We start from the raw sequence: 16,076 nt of genomic DNA, 5'->3' as shown, positions 1-16,076 counted from the left end.
TCAGTGCTATTTGCACTTCTAATTGGCAGCTCGCCCATTGGGAGTCTGGAATACCTGGCTAGGACTCCCGAAATTTAAAGGCAGCCTGCATGTCTTGGAGGTCTTGGTGAATGTGGTGGCTTGGAGGAAGGAGGTGTTGTTCCCAGCAAACAGGCAGAGAGTGTCAGATAGTCTGGCAACAGTGGGCAGAGGTAGCAGAGCATGTGAATGCCAGGAGTCTGACACCACAGACCTAGCAGCAATGTAGGAAGAAATTCAATGACCTGACCAGAGCTTATAAGGTAAGATTACCATTCACAACTTTCTTACAATTTGCACACCCCTGTGTTACTCTACTGTAGCCCCAGCACTAGCAAGAGCATCACGCCAAAGGCTGCAGAAAGGGAAAGAAGGATAAAGAGCAATAGTGCACCATGGCCATAGTCACAGAGGATGTCATTTGTGACTTTGGTTAGGGCTGGTTTGCTGGTTAGGGACAGAAACCTGATTGGAGAGATTCAAACATGGAGTTGTGGGAAAGATGGGTACGGATTTGGAAGGTGACAATGCATTCTGTAATGTATATACCTTTAAGGAGGGTGTTAGATCCGTGATTCTGAGGGTATGCTGTTTTTCAATAACCACACGGATGCTGTAACTTAACAATTAAACAGGTATTTACTGGAGGAGGGTAGTCTCAAGACTGGGGGTACAGAGGCATGCGCAAAGCTTATATACAGGTGTGGTCACTGCCGGCACTACAGTATACAGGAGCTGCAAAAGTAGTTCTGTCTTAAAGGCACATACACTACAATTCCTCCCCTTTTAGACCAGCAGTACCCCTAACATTCAAATAACAATTAACACTTTAACATGCACATTAAACAACAATAGTCCATTTATAGATTCAGTCTTTGGCGCGGCTTCCAGACCCTTTCGGGATAGCGCCCTTCCTGAGGTTCCTGTTCTTGGTGCAGAGGCGATTCTGACCCCTTTTCATCGGGTAGTTCATCGGGTTCCACTGCTACTGGTTCTGAGGTAGATGCTACCGGTATGTCGGGTTCATCCCCAGGTACTCGAGACATGGGGTTGACGCGTTCCTGTGACGCTAAGATCTGATCGACGTGGCGTCTCACAATGTTCTCCCCGACATCCACTGTGTACATTAATGGCCCCTGCCTTGTGCATATCGTTCCGGGTTGCCATTTCTCTGTTCGATAGTCACGGGCCAAGATTGGTTGCCCTACATTGAAGCTCCTTGTCAGCTTCTCATTGATGTGCTGGAATTGTTTGTCCTCAACATTTCTTCGCAGATTTGGTCTGAGCAAGTCCAGACGAGATCTCAACCTTCGGTTAAAGAACATTATGGCCGGGGTCTGGTTGGTAACTGCATGTGTCGCGTTTCGGTAGGCTAATAAGAAATTGTCCATCTTATGCTGTAGTGGAATTTCATTGTCGCACATGGCCTTTATCGCCTCCTTAAAGGTTTGTACGAACCTCTCAGCCAATCCATTTGTGGCTGGATGATACGGGGCGGATGTGTAATGCCTTACCCCATTCCCTCTCATAAATTTTTGAAACTCTTCGGACACAAACTGTGGTCCATTACCAGAGCAAATCTGCGCTGGCAAACCATTTCTGGCAAATATGGTCCGTAGGACTGCAATCGTTTTCTCTGTAGTGGTTGAAGACATTTTTATCACCTCAGGCCACTTTGAATGAGCATCCACTGCTATTAAGTACATTGAGTCCATGAATGGACCAGCGAAATCAATATGCACCCTTTGCCATGGAGAGGAGGGCCACTCCCATGGGTGTAGAGGGGCATGTGGTGGTGCATTTTGGACCTTCTGGCATCCTAAGCAGCTCTTAGTTAGGTCTTCGATTTGTTGATCGATTCCCGGCCACCACACATAAGCCCTAGCAAGGCTATTCATTTTCACTCCCCCCAGATGACCTTCATGTAGCTCATTTAGCACTCTCTCCCTTAACTTGGGTGGAATCACCACTCTGGATCCACACATCACTGTTCCCTGGCATGCTGACAGCTGTTCTCTTCTGGATGAGAATGCTGGCAACAGTGAGTCGCCATGTGTTGGCCATCCCCTCACCGTCAAATCATATACCCGAGATAGCGTCGGATCATTGCGGGTCTCCTTCTCTATATCCGTGTTCGTTACTGGCAATCGTTCAATTATTGACGAATAAAATATCTCGATAGGGTCCACTGCTGGTGCTTCCTCCACAGTAGGCAGTGGCAGGCGCGATAGCCCATCAGCGTTCCCATGCTGTTTCGTGCCTTTATATTCTATTTCATATTGATTCGCCCCTAGAAACAGGGACCATCTTTGTAACCGTTGTGCAGTCATCGCTGGAATGCTCTTTTTAGGATTAAAGATGGAGACAAGTGGTTGGTGGTCAGTCAGCAAGGTGAATTTCTGCCCATGCAGATAGTGGTTGAATTTTTTCACTCCCCATACTAGGCTGAGGGCCTCCCTGTCAATCTGGGCGTAGTTGCGCTCGGCTGAGGTTAGTGACCGAGACGCAAAGGCTACTGGCCTCTCCAACCTGTCTGGGAATTTGTGCGACAGCACCGCTCCAATACCATAGGGTGATGCATCACATGCCAAACGAATTGGTAGTGCTGGGTCGAAATGGGCCAACACCTCTTTTGATGTGATCAATTCTTTACACTTCTGGAAAGCTCGTCTACGTTCGTCATCCCACTTCCATGGTACCCCTGTTTGCAGTAGGGTGTTCAGTGGGTGTAATACCGTGGACAAATTTGGTAAGAACTTGTGGTAGTAGTTTACCAGCCCGAGGAACGACTTCAGTTGTGACACATTTTCCGGTGCTGGAGCCTTCACTACTGCCTCAATCTTTTCAGGGGACTTATGTAACCCCTCTTCATCGATGACGTGGCCACAATACGAGATCTGTTTCTGGAAAAACTCGCACTTGTGGCGATTAGCTCGTAGCCCATACTCCTTTAATCTGGTGAGCACCTTCTCCAAGTTGGCGAGGTGATCACTGTCATTTTCGCCCGTGACCAAGATGTCGTCCAAATAACACTGGGTCCCTGGAATCCCTTGCAGGACCTGATCCATTGCCCTTTGCCAGATAGCCGGAGCCGAGGCTACTCCGAACACCAGCCGGTTGTAATGATAGAGACCTTTATGAGTGTTAATCGTAAGGTATTGTTTCGAAGCTTCTTCTACCTCCATCTGCAAGTACGCCTGGGCTAGATCAATTTTGGTGAAGCGTTTACCTCCAGATAGCGAGGCAAATATATCCTCAATTCGTGGAAGCGGATATTGTACCGTGTGAAGTACTGGGTTCACTGTCACCTTAAAATCCCCACAGATGCGGACCTTCTTTGGTTCCCCAGGCGTATTACTCAATGACCTCTTCATTACAGGAATGATGGGTGTAGCCCACTCGCTCCAGTCCACTTTGGACAGTACTCCTGAACGTTCCAACCCTTCCAGCTCTGCTTCAACAGCTGGTCTGATCGCATAAGGCACTCGTCTGGCCTTAAGAAACTTTGGGCTTGCATTTTCCTCTATTTTAATCATTGCTGTTATGCCTTTTAGTGTTCCGAGTCCCTCCTGGAACACTTCTTTTGCATCAGTTAGCATTTCTGACAGTCGTCCAGGTGTGACGTCGTCATCCTTTTTGGCCTCAACCTTCAGTGCCTGTATGGAATGCCAATCTAGCTGTATCTTCCGGATCCATTCACGTTCTAGCAGTGGTGGTCCTCCATCTGTCAATACATATATATCCATTTTAGGTATTTCCTGGCCCTTATATATCACTTTCACCCTTATTTTTCCTTTGGGGACTTTTTGCCCCGTATACATCTTCAAGACAATCTCTGTAGCTTTCAAGGGTATATGTGAAAATAGCCGCTTGTAGTCCCTTTGGTTTATGACTGTTAGGGCTGATCCTGTGTCCAATTCCATTTTCACTTGGACTCCGTCTATCTTGAGTGTAACCCAGAGAGTCTGGTGATCCTCCATTTCGGTTACCTTATGTAGTTTCAGACAACCCAGCTCCTTGCTTCCGGAGTCTGTGTCACTTTTCTGTTCGTCTGAACCACTGTCCATCACCTGGTGTACCTTTTTGTACTTCTCCTGTGGAGATTTCTTACTGTTGGTTTTCTTCCCAGACCTGCAGACTCTTGCTATGAGTCCTGCTTTTCCACACTGTCTGCACACTTGGTCCTTGAACCAACAATCCTTCTGGTCATGTGTTGTTCTGCTGCAGCGATAGCACTTCCCTGTTCCATAGGACATTTAATTGGTGCCATATTCTTACGGTCTCCGTTGTATCTCTGCAGCGCACCTTGCGGCTGCTTCGTGTGATACTGCCATACTGAAAGCCTTGCCCAGCGTAAGATCCTTTTCTGATAGAATGCGTTTCTGGGTTCGAATTTTTTTTTTTTTTGTTGCAGGTAGATTCGAATCGACACTCATCGCCACTGTTAGATCCGTGATTCTGAGGGTATGCTGTTTTTCAATAACCACACAGATGATGTAACTTAACAATTAAACAGGTATTTACTGGAGGAGGGTAGTCTCAAGACTGGGGGTACAGAGGCATGCGCAAAGCTTATATACAGGTGTGGTCACTGCCGGCACTACTGTATACAGGAGCTGCAAAAGTAGTTCTGTCTTAAAGGCACATACACTACAGGGGGAACTATCTTTTACAGCTCATCTATACTGCAGTACCAGCAGTGATAACACCTGTATATAGCACTGAGTAGTAATCTGTACAGATCAGTTCCAGTGTGAGCCCCGTTGAGAAAACACCTGTTGTACCGTTCTCCTGCAGTCTGTGTCTTATTATACACAGACACAACATTGGCAACAAGGCAAGTTCGAACCTACCTGCAACTCTGCATCACCTCCCGGGGATTCATTCCTGGAGATCAGTGGATTGGAGGTCAAGGCCAGAGACTCGGGCGTCGACCACGGGCAACCGGCCAGTCATCCAGCAGAGACTCGAGAATTGCGGGGGAGGCTGTCGAGAGCCAGGCTTGGCTTTCCAGTCAAGGTGGTCCAGCGAAACGGGCTGGCAACAGGTAGTGTGCAGACCCTTCCCGGACAGCGGCGGGCTAGAGGCTGACCGAGCGGCACAGCAAAGGGCCGAGCAGCGTCGACGGGGGAGAGAGAGAGAGGGCAGAGCGCACAGGGCACAGCCGGTGTTCAGGGGCCGAGCAGCGTCGAAGAGAGGGAGAGAGAGACGCGCAGAAACACGCGAGGCGCCGCCATTGGCACGAGGACCGCCGAGAGCGGCGTTGGCAGCAGCGCGGGAGGAAGGAAAGCGTGGGAGACACCATTTTAAGCCATTGGGAGACGGCATTTTAAACCACACCCAAAATGCCGAAGAGTGGCAGTATCACCGCATTTGACAATGAAGTCGAAGATTGGACTACATATGTCGAACGAATAGAGGTATACTGCAAGGCAAAGGAGGTGTCAGATGACAAGAAAGCGTCGGTATTGTTAAATTTAATGGGTGCAAAGACGTATGGTTTATTACGAAATCTAGTAACTCCAACGAAGCCAATGGAAAAGAGTTTTGAAGACATAGTAACGATACTACAGGAACATTTAAACCCCACACCGCTGCTGATAGCAGAAAGATTCAAGTTTCACAAACGGAATCAGCATAAGGATGAAAGCAATGCTGATTATTTAACAGAACTGCGCAAACTATCGAAAAACTGCCAGTTTGGAGTGGGACTGGCAGATACCTTAAGGGACAAGTTTGTGTGTGGGCTTCAAAGTGAAGGAACCCAGAAACGGCTTTTATCTGAAAAGGACCTTACGCTGAAAAAGGCTTTCAGCATTGCGATATCATATGAAGCAGCAGCACGGGGCGCTGCAGAGATACAACAGAGACCGCAAGAATATGGTACAAACGAAATGTCATATAGAGCAGAGAAGTGCTATCGCTGTGGCAGAACAACACACGACCAGAATGATTGCTGGTTCAAAGGCAAAGTGTGCAGACAGTGTGGAAAAGTAGGACACATAGCACGAGTCTGCAGGTCGGGAAAGAAAACCAGGAAACCTACCAAAGAAAAGTACCAGAAGGTACATAAGATGACGGAGAATAGATCAGACGAGCAAAAGAGTGATAACGACTCCGAAAGCAGGGAACTGAGTTATCTGAAACTACATAATGTGATCACAACGGATGATCACCGAACCATTTGGGTCACTCTCAAGATAGCAGGAGTCCAGGTAAAGATGGAATTGGACACAGGAACAGCCCTAACAGTCATAAACTGACGGGACTACGAGCGGCTATTCTCACACATACCCTTGAGAGACACAAAAATTATTTTGAAGACGTACACGGGGCATAAAGTCTACCCCAAAGGAAAAATAAGGGTGACCGTTATATATAACGGTAAGGAAACACCAAAACTAGACCTGTATGTATTGCAAGATGGAGGACCACCATTACTGGGACGTGAATGGATCCGGAAAATACAACTGGATTGGCATTCCATACAGGCACTGACTGTGGCTGACAAAAAGGATGACGACGTCACACCTGGGCGACTGTCAATGATCCTAACTGACGTGAAAGAAATGTTCCAGCAAGGACTCGGAACACTAAAAGGCAAGACAGCGGCGATTAAAATTGAAGAAAACGCAAGCCCAAAATTTTTTAAGGCCAGACTGGTACCTTATGCGATCCGCCCAGCCGTCGAAGCAGAGCTGGAGAGTCTGGAACATTCAAGTGTACTGTCCAAGGTAGACTGGAGCGAGTGGGCTACACCCATCATCCCTGTGATGAAAAAGTCATTGAGCAGCACGCCTGGGGAACCAAGGAAGGTTCGCATCTGTGGGGACTTTAAGGTAACAGTGAACCCGGTCCTTCACACCGTACAATATCCACTTCTGCAGATTGAAGATATTTTCGCCTCGCTATCTGGAGGGAAACACTTCACTAAGATTGATCTGGCCCAGGCGTATCTGCAAATGGAGGTAGAAGAAGCATCAAAAAAATACCTCACAATCAACACACATAAAGGTCTCTACCAATACAACCGGCTGGTATTCGGGGTAGCATCAGCTCCGGCTATTTGGCAGAGGGCAATGGAACAAGCCCTGCAAGGGATCCCAGGGACCCAGTGTTATTTTGACGACATCCTGGTCACGGGCAAAAATGACAGTGATCACCTTGCCAACCTGGAGCAGGTGCTCACTAGATTGCAGGAATATGGGCTCCGAGCTAACCGCCCCAAATGCGAGTTTTTTAGAAAACAGATCTCGTATTGTGGCCATGTTATCGATAAAGAGGGGTTACATAAGTCCCCAGCGAAGATTGAGACAGTAGTCAAGGCTCCAGCACTGGAAAATGTGTCACAACTGAGGTCGTTCCTCGGGCTGGTAAACTACTACCATAAGTTCTTGCCAAATTTGTCTACAATACTACACCCACTGAACACCCTACTGCAAACTGGGGTGCCATGGAAGTGGAGTGATGAATGTAGACGAGCTTTCCAGAAGAGCAAAACACTAATCACATCGAAAGAGGTATTGGCCCATTACAACCCGGCATTACCAATTCGGTTGGCATGTGATGCGTCACCCTACGGCATTGGAGCGGTGCTGTCGCACAAATTCTCGGACGGCTCAGAGAGGCCAATAGCCTTTGCGTCATGATCACTAACCTCAGCCGAGCGTAACTACGCCCAGATTGACAGGGAGGCCCTCAGCCTAGTGTGGGGAGTGAAAGAGTTCAATCACTATCTGCATGGGCAGAAATTCACCTTGCTGACTGATCACCAGCCTCTTGTCTCCATTTTTAATCCTAAGAAGGGCGTTCCGGTGATGACTGCGCAACAACTACAAAGATGGTCACTTTTTCCAGGGGCGCACCACTATGAGATTGAATATAAGGGCACGAAACAGCATGGAAATGCTGATGGGCTATCACGCCTGCCACTGCCTACTGCAGAGGAAGCACCAGCAGTGGATCCTGTCAAAATATTCCATTCGACTATAGTTGAATACCTACCGGTAACTAACGCTTGTATCGAAAAGGAAACGCGAAATGACCCGACACTGTCTCAGGTATATGATTTGACGGTGAAGGGATGGCCAGCACATGGCGACTCACTGTTGCCAGCATTCTCGACAAGGAGAGAACAGCTGTCAGTGTGCCGGGGAACCTTGATGTGTGGATCCCGAGTGGTAATTCCACCCAAGTTAAGGGATAGAGTGCTCAATGAGGCTCATGAGGGTCATCTGGGAGGGGTAAAAATGAAAAGCCTAGCCAGGGCTTACGAGTGGTGGCCGGGAATCGATAAACAAATTGAGGACCTGACCAAGAGCTGCTCAGGATGCCAGAAAGTCCAAAATGCACCACCACAGGCCCCTCTACACCCATGGGAGTGGCCCTCATCTCCATGGCAATGGGTGCATATTGATTTTGCTGGTCCATTCATGGACTCAATGTTTTTAATAGCCGTGGATGCGCACTCGAAATGGCCTGAGGTCATCAAAATGTCCTCCACCACCACGGAGAAAACTATTGCAGTCCTACGGACCATTTTTGCCAGGAATGGCTTGCCAGAACAGATTTGCTCTGACAACGGACCACAGTTTGTGTCCGAAGAGTTCCAGAGGTTCTTGAAAAAGAATGGGGTAAGGCATTACACATCCGCCCCGTATCATCCAGCCACAAATGGATTGGCTGAGAGGTTCGTACAAACCTTTAAGAAGGCAATAAAGGCTATGTACAATGACAACATTCCGCTGCAGCACAAGGTGGACAATTTCCTGTACGCCTACCGGAATGCGACACATGCAGTCACCAACCAGGCCCCAGCCATGATGTTCTTTAACCGAAGGTTAAGATCTCGCCTGGATTTGCTCAGACCAAACGTACAAAGAGATGTTGAGAGTAAGCAATTCCAGCACATCCATGAGAAGCCAACAAGGAGCTTCAATGTAGGGCAACCAGTCTTGGCCCGCGACTACCGAACAGAAAAATGGCAGCCAGGAACGACATGCACACGGCAGGGCCCACTAATGTACACAGTGGACGTTGGGGAGAGCATCGTGAGATGCCATGCTGACCAGATCCTTGAGTCACAGGAACAAGTCAACCCCATGCCTCGCCCATACGTACCTGGTGATGAACCCGACGTACAGGTCGCACCTACCCCAGAAACAGTAGCATCGGAAGCTGATGAACCAACCAACGACAGGGGGCCAGAATCGCCTCCGCACCAAGAGCAAGACACTCGGGAAAGGCGCTATCCAGAAAGGATCAGGAAGCCTCCCCAAAGTCTGAATATATAAATAGACTATTTTCAGCTAATGTTGCATGTTAAAAGTGTTAATTGTAATTAGTTTGATATTTAATTGTTAAATGAGTGTTAAGGTACTGTTAATCTAAAAGGGGAGGAATTGTAATATATATACCTTTAAGGGGGGAACTATCTTTTACAGCTCATGTATACTGCAGTACCAGCAGTGACCACACCTGTATATAGCACTGAGTAGTAATCTGTACAGATCAGTTCCAGTGTGAGCCCCGTTGAGTAAACACCTGTTGTACCGTTCTCCCGCAGTCTGTGTCTTATTATACACAGACACAACACATTCAATGACTTTGAAGAGGAAAGGGAGATTGGAGATGGGATGGTGGTTTGCAAGGGGCTGAGGATATGTTTTTTGACGAGAGAGGTGTGAGAACAGCAGGTTTGAAAGGGAGGGTGACAGTACCTGAAGACAGCATCTAAAAGAGGGCTTTTTCAGATGTGATGGACTTGTATATTTCCAGCATTTTCTGTTTTTATTTCAAATTTCCAGCATGTCCAGATTTTCATTTATCTCATGTGTTTCTGGATTACAATATAACAATGCAAAAATGCAGAGTGGTAATGAAAGTCCACTGACCTATATACTTTAAAATGTCAGATGGATTACAGAGCAACCTCGTAATAAGATTGCAATCTCTCCTTTGACTCTCACATTCCATACGTTCAAAAATACTGTGAATAGACTGTGATGCACTGGTTGCCTTGCATGGTAAAGCATCCTGCTTTCAGTAGCAGAAATGTTCCACTGTTACGGCCTTCACCTCCTCCCTGCCACCCCCCACCCCCCACCTCTTAAAGACCGGCTTAGCTTCATTCCTCAGAGCTAGAACTGCAGCCACAGCACTGATCTTTGGGAGACTAAAAGTGGCTCACCTTTGACCTGGCAGGCAACGATTTCATACAGGCTGTCAGCATGATTGATTGATTTAAGGTGAGATCAAAGCAGGCAGATTCCAGAAAGCTTGTCGATAGCCAGTCATGAAAAAAAATATACTGGATGACAAGGTCCATAATCACTGGAAACTATTGATTACACACTAAAGGAAAGAGTAGTGGATGACAAAGTAAAGTTTGGTTTGCCTTGTATTTATTATCCCACGCCTATAATAAACCTTTTCTTCATTCAGTCCACACGCCTCTAACTAGCTATGCTGTACACCTAGGTATTTATTAGATACAGATTAAGTGGTATTGATTCAGCTCCTCATTAAATGTGGTACCTCAGGGCTGCAGGGTCCATGGCCTTGTGGTCTTGACTAATCCACTGAGGCTTTAAGTAGTTTGCTGGACTCAATCAATAAATATGGCAGTTTATGTCATCTAGTTCACTCAATATAAAGGAGCCATCAAATGAAAAAAGCGTACCTGACAGATATAGTTTAAGTCCATTCATAAAAGTAATTTGTTTTAAGCTACTGGCGTTATGATCAGTGCTGTCCACATTAGAGTCTTGCACATTGTTGATTAAGTTATAAATAAGTAACACACACGTCTTTTCTATCATCATATTATTAATGCTGCACAGCCTCCTGAGTTAAAACTAGACATTAATGCTGTACTCTACGGAGCCAATTTTAGCTGCCACTACGTGATGTAAATGGGGCAGTAGCAGCCAGAAAATTGTGTCAGGTCACTTAACCCTACGTTTACACTGGCGCTCTGGCTCTTGGGGAGGGCTCTGAGAGGGCTGCAAAAGTACCCGCCTGTTTCCGGTGAGAGGCCACTTGTAATATCTTGTGACAGACATAGGACCTCGATTGCAATTTTGAGGTACAAATAGGCGGTGTATGCATCGCCGATGCTCCATCCATTTTTACAGGTACTGAGCGGCCTTTAAGGGACCACTAAAGACCATTCAAAAACAAATTCAATGTCTAGTTCATTAGCTTTTAACCACCTCTTCCTCAGCGCACTTTTTTACATTTGAGTGCATATACTTTGCTTTAAAAACCCCAAATTTAAGTATAATTTAAGTATAAATAAATCTTCTGTCCATTGATTTTTTTGCTCCTTTTAGTTCTATTGTCATTTGTTAGAAATTAAGTTTTACCCATTGATTTGCATCCATAATGATAATGCACAATATAAATCATATTTTTTTGCTTCATTATAGGAATTTTGTTTTGAGATGCCAATCCATAAACATCCATGTTGGAGACCAGATAAACAGGCAAACTTGTTTTCAAAAGAAAATAAAAAAACAGGGCTCATAGATTTCCTTGATGTTTTCAACACATTAGTAGCGCATAAATGGTGCAGATTTTTTTTAAGGCAAGTACATTGGCGGAAGCCATTTCTGCTTGAATTATGCCATTAAAGCGCTTCCCTCACACTTTTGAACCATCATGTGATTCACCTGTTAAGTCATGACCGACCAGATTTGCATATGTCAAAATTAGGTCCAGTGGCGCAGCAGCTTGAAGTTTCCTGCTTTTACACTCCTAATACACACTGGGTAACACGCTGGGTACCTGCCAGGGTCAGCTGATACAGGAGAAAGGGAGGAATGTTTGAGCTTGAAGAGTGTGGAGAGGTTAAATAGCAATTTCTGTTGTTGGGAAATGCTCTTTTTTGTGCTTTTTTCCTATTCTGCCTAAAGACACCTGAATTTGCTTCTGACTGCTTTTGACAAGGTCAGATCACAGTTAGATTCTCTGTACCTCCAACCCCCCACCCTCTACCTGCAGTGAGGGCTTCTCAGGCACAGGTATGGCATTCTTTATGGACATACCCTTGTCTGTACAGTATTATCATAGAGGAGGAAGAGGAGCAGCACGGGATGAAGCAAAGGAGAGTCAGTTGGCATTTACGGCAAAAGGCATTACACCACATCTCCTGACTGTAAGCTTCTCTTAAGTAGAACACAGTCTACCTTTATACTGCAGCCTGATTTCTTTCTCCCCACCCCTTTCAAATAATGGAAATTCTCTCAATGTAATACTCATCCTACAGTATAAACACCTAGGCTTAGAAATTGAGTGGGCTTAGCGCCCATTTTGCGGCGCTAGAGGGCATTGCGCTGGACTTACAGCCGGTTTTGAAATTGACTAGGGCCCAACATCGGCGTTACACCGGTGGCGCTGCGCCGGCACCGATGACGTCATCGGTGTGCGCAGCGTCCCGGTTGCCGTGGTGACAGGCCCCAGCGCCGAAATTCAGTTGCGGCCGCCTCGCCCGTGGCAGCCGCAACTAAGGCCTAGAAATTGAGGTTGCGCTGCGCCGGGGCTTAACGCCGGAAATTTAGCGCCGGTGCTAAGTTGTGCTGTGCGCGCCAAAAATTCAGTAGCGCCGCGCCCAAATGGCTGCCGGCGCTACTGAAGGCTGTTTGCGCCTGAAAACTGGCGCTACGCGCCGCACTGCGGCACTATTCCGGCGCTGCGGCGCCCGATGCGGTGCGGCAGGCTCGGGAAGTGCAGGCCTCCTCCTTCAGTTAAGGAGGAGCTGCCTGCACCCGCCCGCTGGCCGGTAAAATCTTCACAAAAATGAACCCGGCACCTCGGGGAAGTGCCGGGCTCGCAGCCGAGAAGCATCTGTTCCGCGGGGGGTGGGGTGGGGGAGTCCGGGAAGGGAGGTGCGGGCAGGCGGCCGGCGGGAAAGCGGCCGGCCGCCGCTCCACCTTTATGCGCTGGCGCAAAGTCGTGCAAGACTCTGTTGCCAGAGTCTTAGTTGCGGCTGCCACGGGCGAGGCGGCCGCAACTGAATTTCGGCGCTGGGGCCCGTCACCACGGCAACCGGGACGCTGCGCACACCGATGACATCATCGGTGCCGGCGCAGCGCTACCGGTGTAACGCCGATGTTGGGCCCTAGTCAATTTCAAAACCGGCTGTAAGTCCAGCACAATGCCCTCTAGCGCCGCAAAATGGGCGCTAAGCCCACTCAATTTCTAGGCCTAAGACTCTGGCAACAGAGTCTTGCACGACTTTGCGCCGGCGCATAAAGGTGGAGCGGCGGCCTGCCGCTTTCCCGCCGGCCGCCTGCCCGCACCTCCCTTCCCGGACTCCCCCACCCCCCCCCCCCGGCGGAACAGATGCTTCTCGGCTGCGAGCCCGGCACTTCCCCGAGGTGCCGGGCTCATTTTTGTGAAGATTTTACCGGCCAGCGGGCGGGTGCAGGCAGCTCCTCCTTAACTGAAGGAGGAGGCCTGCACTTCCCGAGCCTGCTGCACTGCATCGGGCGCCGCAGCGCCGGAATAGTGCTGCAATGCGGCGCGTAGCGCCAGTTTTCAGGCGCAAACAGCCTTCAGTAGCGCCGGCAGCCGTTTGGGCGCGGCGCTACTGAATTTTTGGCGCGCACAGCGCGACTTAGCACCGGCGCTAAATATCCGGCGTTAAGCCCCGGCGCAGCGCTACCTCAATTTCTAGGCCCTTGTTCCTACATGACCGTGCCAATAATCATCACGTGACTGCAAATGTCAACTTCATATAAGTGCGCCATTTCCTGTGTGACTTTAACCTCCATCAACAGCAAAGTGCCAGTGCACATTCTATTTCATCACAGCGAATTCGATAGTGCAGACAATCAACCTACTCTTACTTAACACCGTGCCTCACCTCAGTGCCTACAGGTACCTTTTAGTAACCTATTCTAGTGCTTCTTCTAAGTGCCACCTGAGGGCCAGGATCGCAGGAGGTGTTTGGCTCCTCCAAGCTCCTCAGCCCTCCCGAGGGCTCCTGCCAGCTGCGATCCCTCCGCCCCCTCACCCCCCTCACCGCGGCACTTATCTAGGAGCCGCTGCCGGTGGAGCAAGCGGCCCGAAGAACATATTCTGAAATGGGCAAGCTGCCTGTGGGGCATGAGGCCTGAGGCCCAATTTCAGGCCTGCCTCGGGCTTCCTGGTTGGAGTTGAACATGAGCCCAGATGAATTTCTACCCCATTAACTCTCTATTAACAGCAGTGAAATCTTGTATCTGGGACTCAAGAGAATAACTAACTGCACATTAATACAACAACTCCAAAAATACATGACATGGGAACTGAACTGCTGGTCTGGTCTGCGTTACAGTGCAAACAACCATTTTTCACATATGTCCTTCGTGAAGGAATATTTTTAACATTCCTCCTCCAGATTCCAATCTATTTTTTTTCTCTTTTGTAATTTTCTGAGGTATAGTGATTCCTATAAGAACACCTAGGGAGACCCCTGCTGACCAACATAGTCACATTATAACTGGCACCGTGTTTAATGTTAGCACATATTGGAGCCTAAAGCCAAAGTGCTGTTAATTAGTCTACTAATAGTTTGGCCATAGACTGGTTAGTTAATGCAATTTAAAAGTAGCAGTAATGGTAGGGATAGAAAAACATCAACAAATGTGTCACAGAAATGGAAAGGATCTTATCAGGGACCAGTATGTCCAGATAGTAACATTTGAAGATATTAATTTTGAGAGGAAGCTTATTTTTTTGAGATAAAACCTTCGTAGAGTTCAATAATAAGTGGTTGAAGCAGCCACTAATAATCAAATCAATTTTCGTTCATTTTTTGTTTTTGTTTCTTATTGAGATACAGGTTTTAGTAGGTCAAAGGAGCACTGTCCCAGCAACAGCATGGCCTGTAACTTATAAACTTTTAGTTTTGAACAAAATCAAAGGTATTAGGTCTATTCGAGGGATGTGACCTCTCAGGATGTGTTTGTCTGTGTCATTTCCTGTGAACCCAACATCGGAAAGATTGCTTGCAATAGGAAATCCTGTGCACAGTTCCATAATTCCACCTGAAAATAATGTAAATGAAATCTTGTCTTTTAGAAAAATTGAAAGAGCAGATCTGTGTGCAGTCCTAAAACCAACAATGGTTAACAGCTACACACAATGTCAGGGGTCAATGTGCATGTGCCAGAGAAAAGTCGATATTAAGCAGGACTAGTAGGTGGTCTGGAACCTCTTTTCTACCATCTAATACTGCCAGTTCGCTGAGGAAAAAAATACTCGTCTAGAAATGACTGTTGGTGATATTAGCAGACAAACCTATGACAATCCTCTGTCTGCAATTTTAGCATGGGCATTAACCCACTTATTTTACATGGGTCTACTGAATAGGGAGCGGAGCAATTTCACACAATCGTTTGCTAATATCAACACAGTGAAGATGCAGGGAGTAGGATGATTCTGTAGGAGAGCATATTTGGAACTGACAAGGTACAAGCGAGGGAAATTAGAGGAGCAATTGTTGCACTGACTCACAGAAGGGAGTATCATGGCTTCAAAACATTTAAAAAGGCGTATCACTCCTTTAACCTTTTAATTAATTATATATTCTTCACAATTTATGTGGCTTGTGTACAATACAAGCTACTTTAATCTCAATTGGAAAAGCAAGGTTATGAAATTTAAGCTGTAAAGGAAATATTTTCAAACAATGCTGTGATGTAGATAGAGAGCTGATTTTCCCCTGCTTTGTGCCCATGGAAGTCGGACCCTATAAATGATCTGGACAAGGGAACTAGATGTAATATCTCCAAATTTGCAGACGACACAAAGCTGGGTGGGCGTGTGTGCTGTGAGGAGGATGTCGAGAAACTCCAGGATGATTTGGACATGTTGGGTGATTGGGCAGAAACATGGCAGATGCAATATAACGTGGATAAATGTGAGGTTATCCACTTTGGTGGCAAAAACAGGAAGGCAGATTATTATCTAAATGGCAATAGATTAGGAGAAGGGGAAGTGCAACGAGACCTGGGTGTCCTTGTGCACCAGTCGCTGAAGGTAAGCATGCAGGTGCAGCAGGCGGTTAAGAA

This window comes from Somniosus microcephalus, chromosome 2, assembly GCF_052327205.1.
Source record: "Somniosus microcephalus isolate GS21.2 chromosome 2, FLI_Smic_1.0, whole genome shotgun sequence".
In the NCBI taxonomy this organism is placed as follows: domain Eukaryota; kingdom Metazoa; phylum Chordata; class Chondrichthyes; order Squaliformes; family Somniosidae; genus Somniosus; species Somniosus microcephalus.
This window is presented reverse-complemented; position numbering follows the sequence as displayed.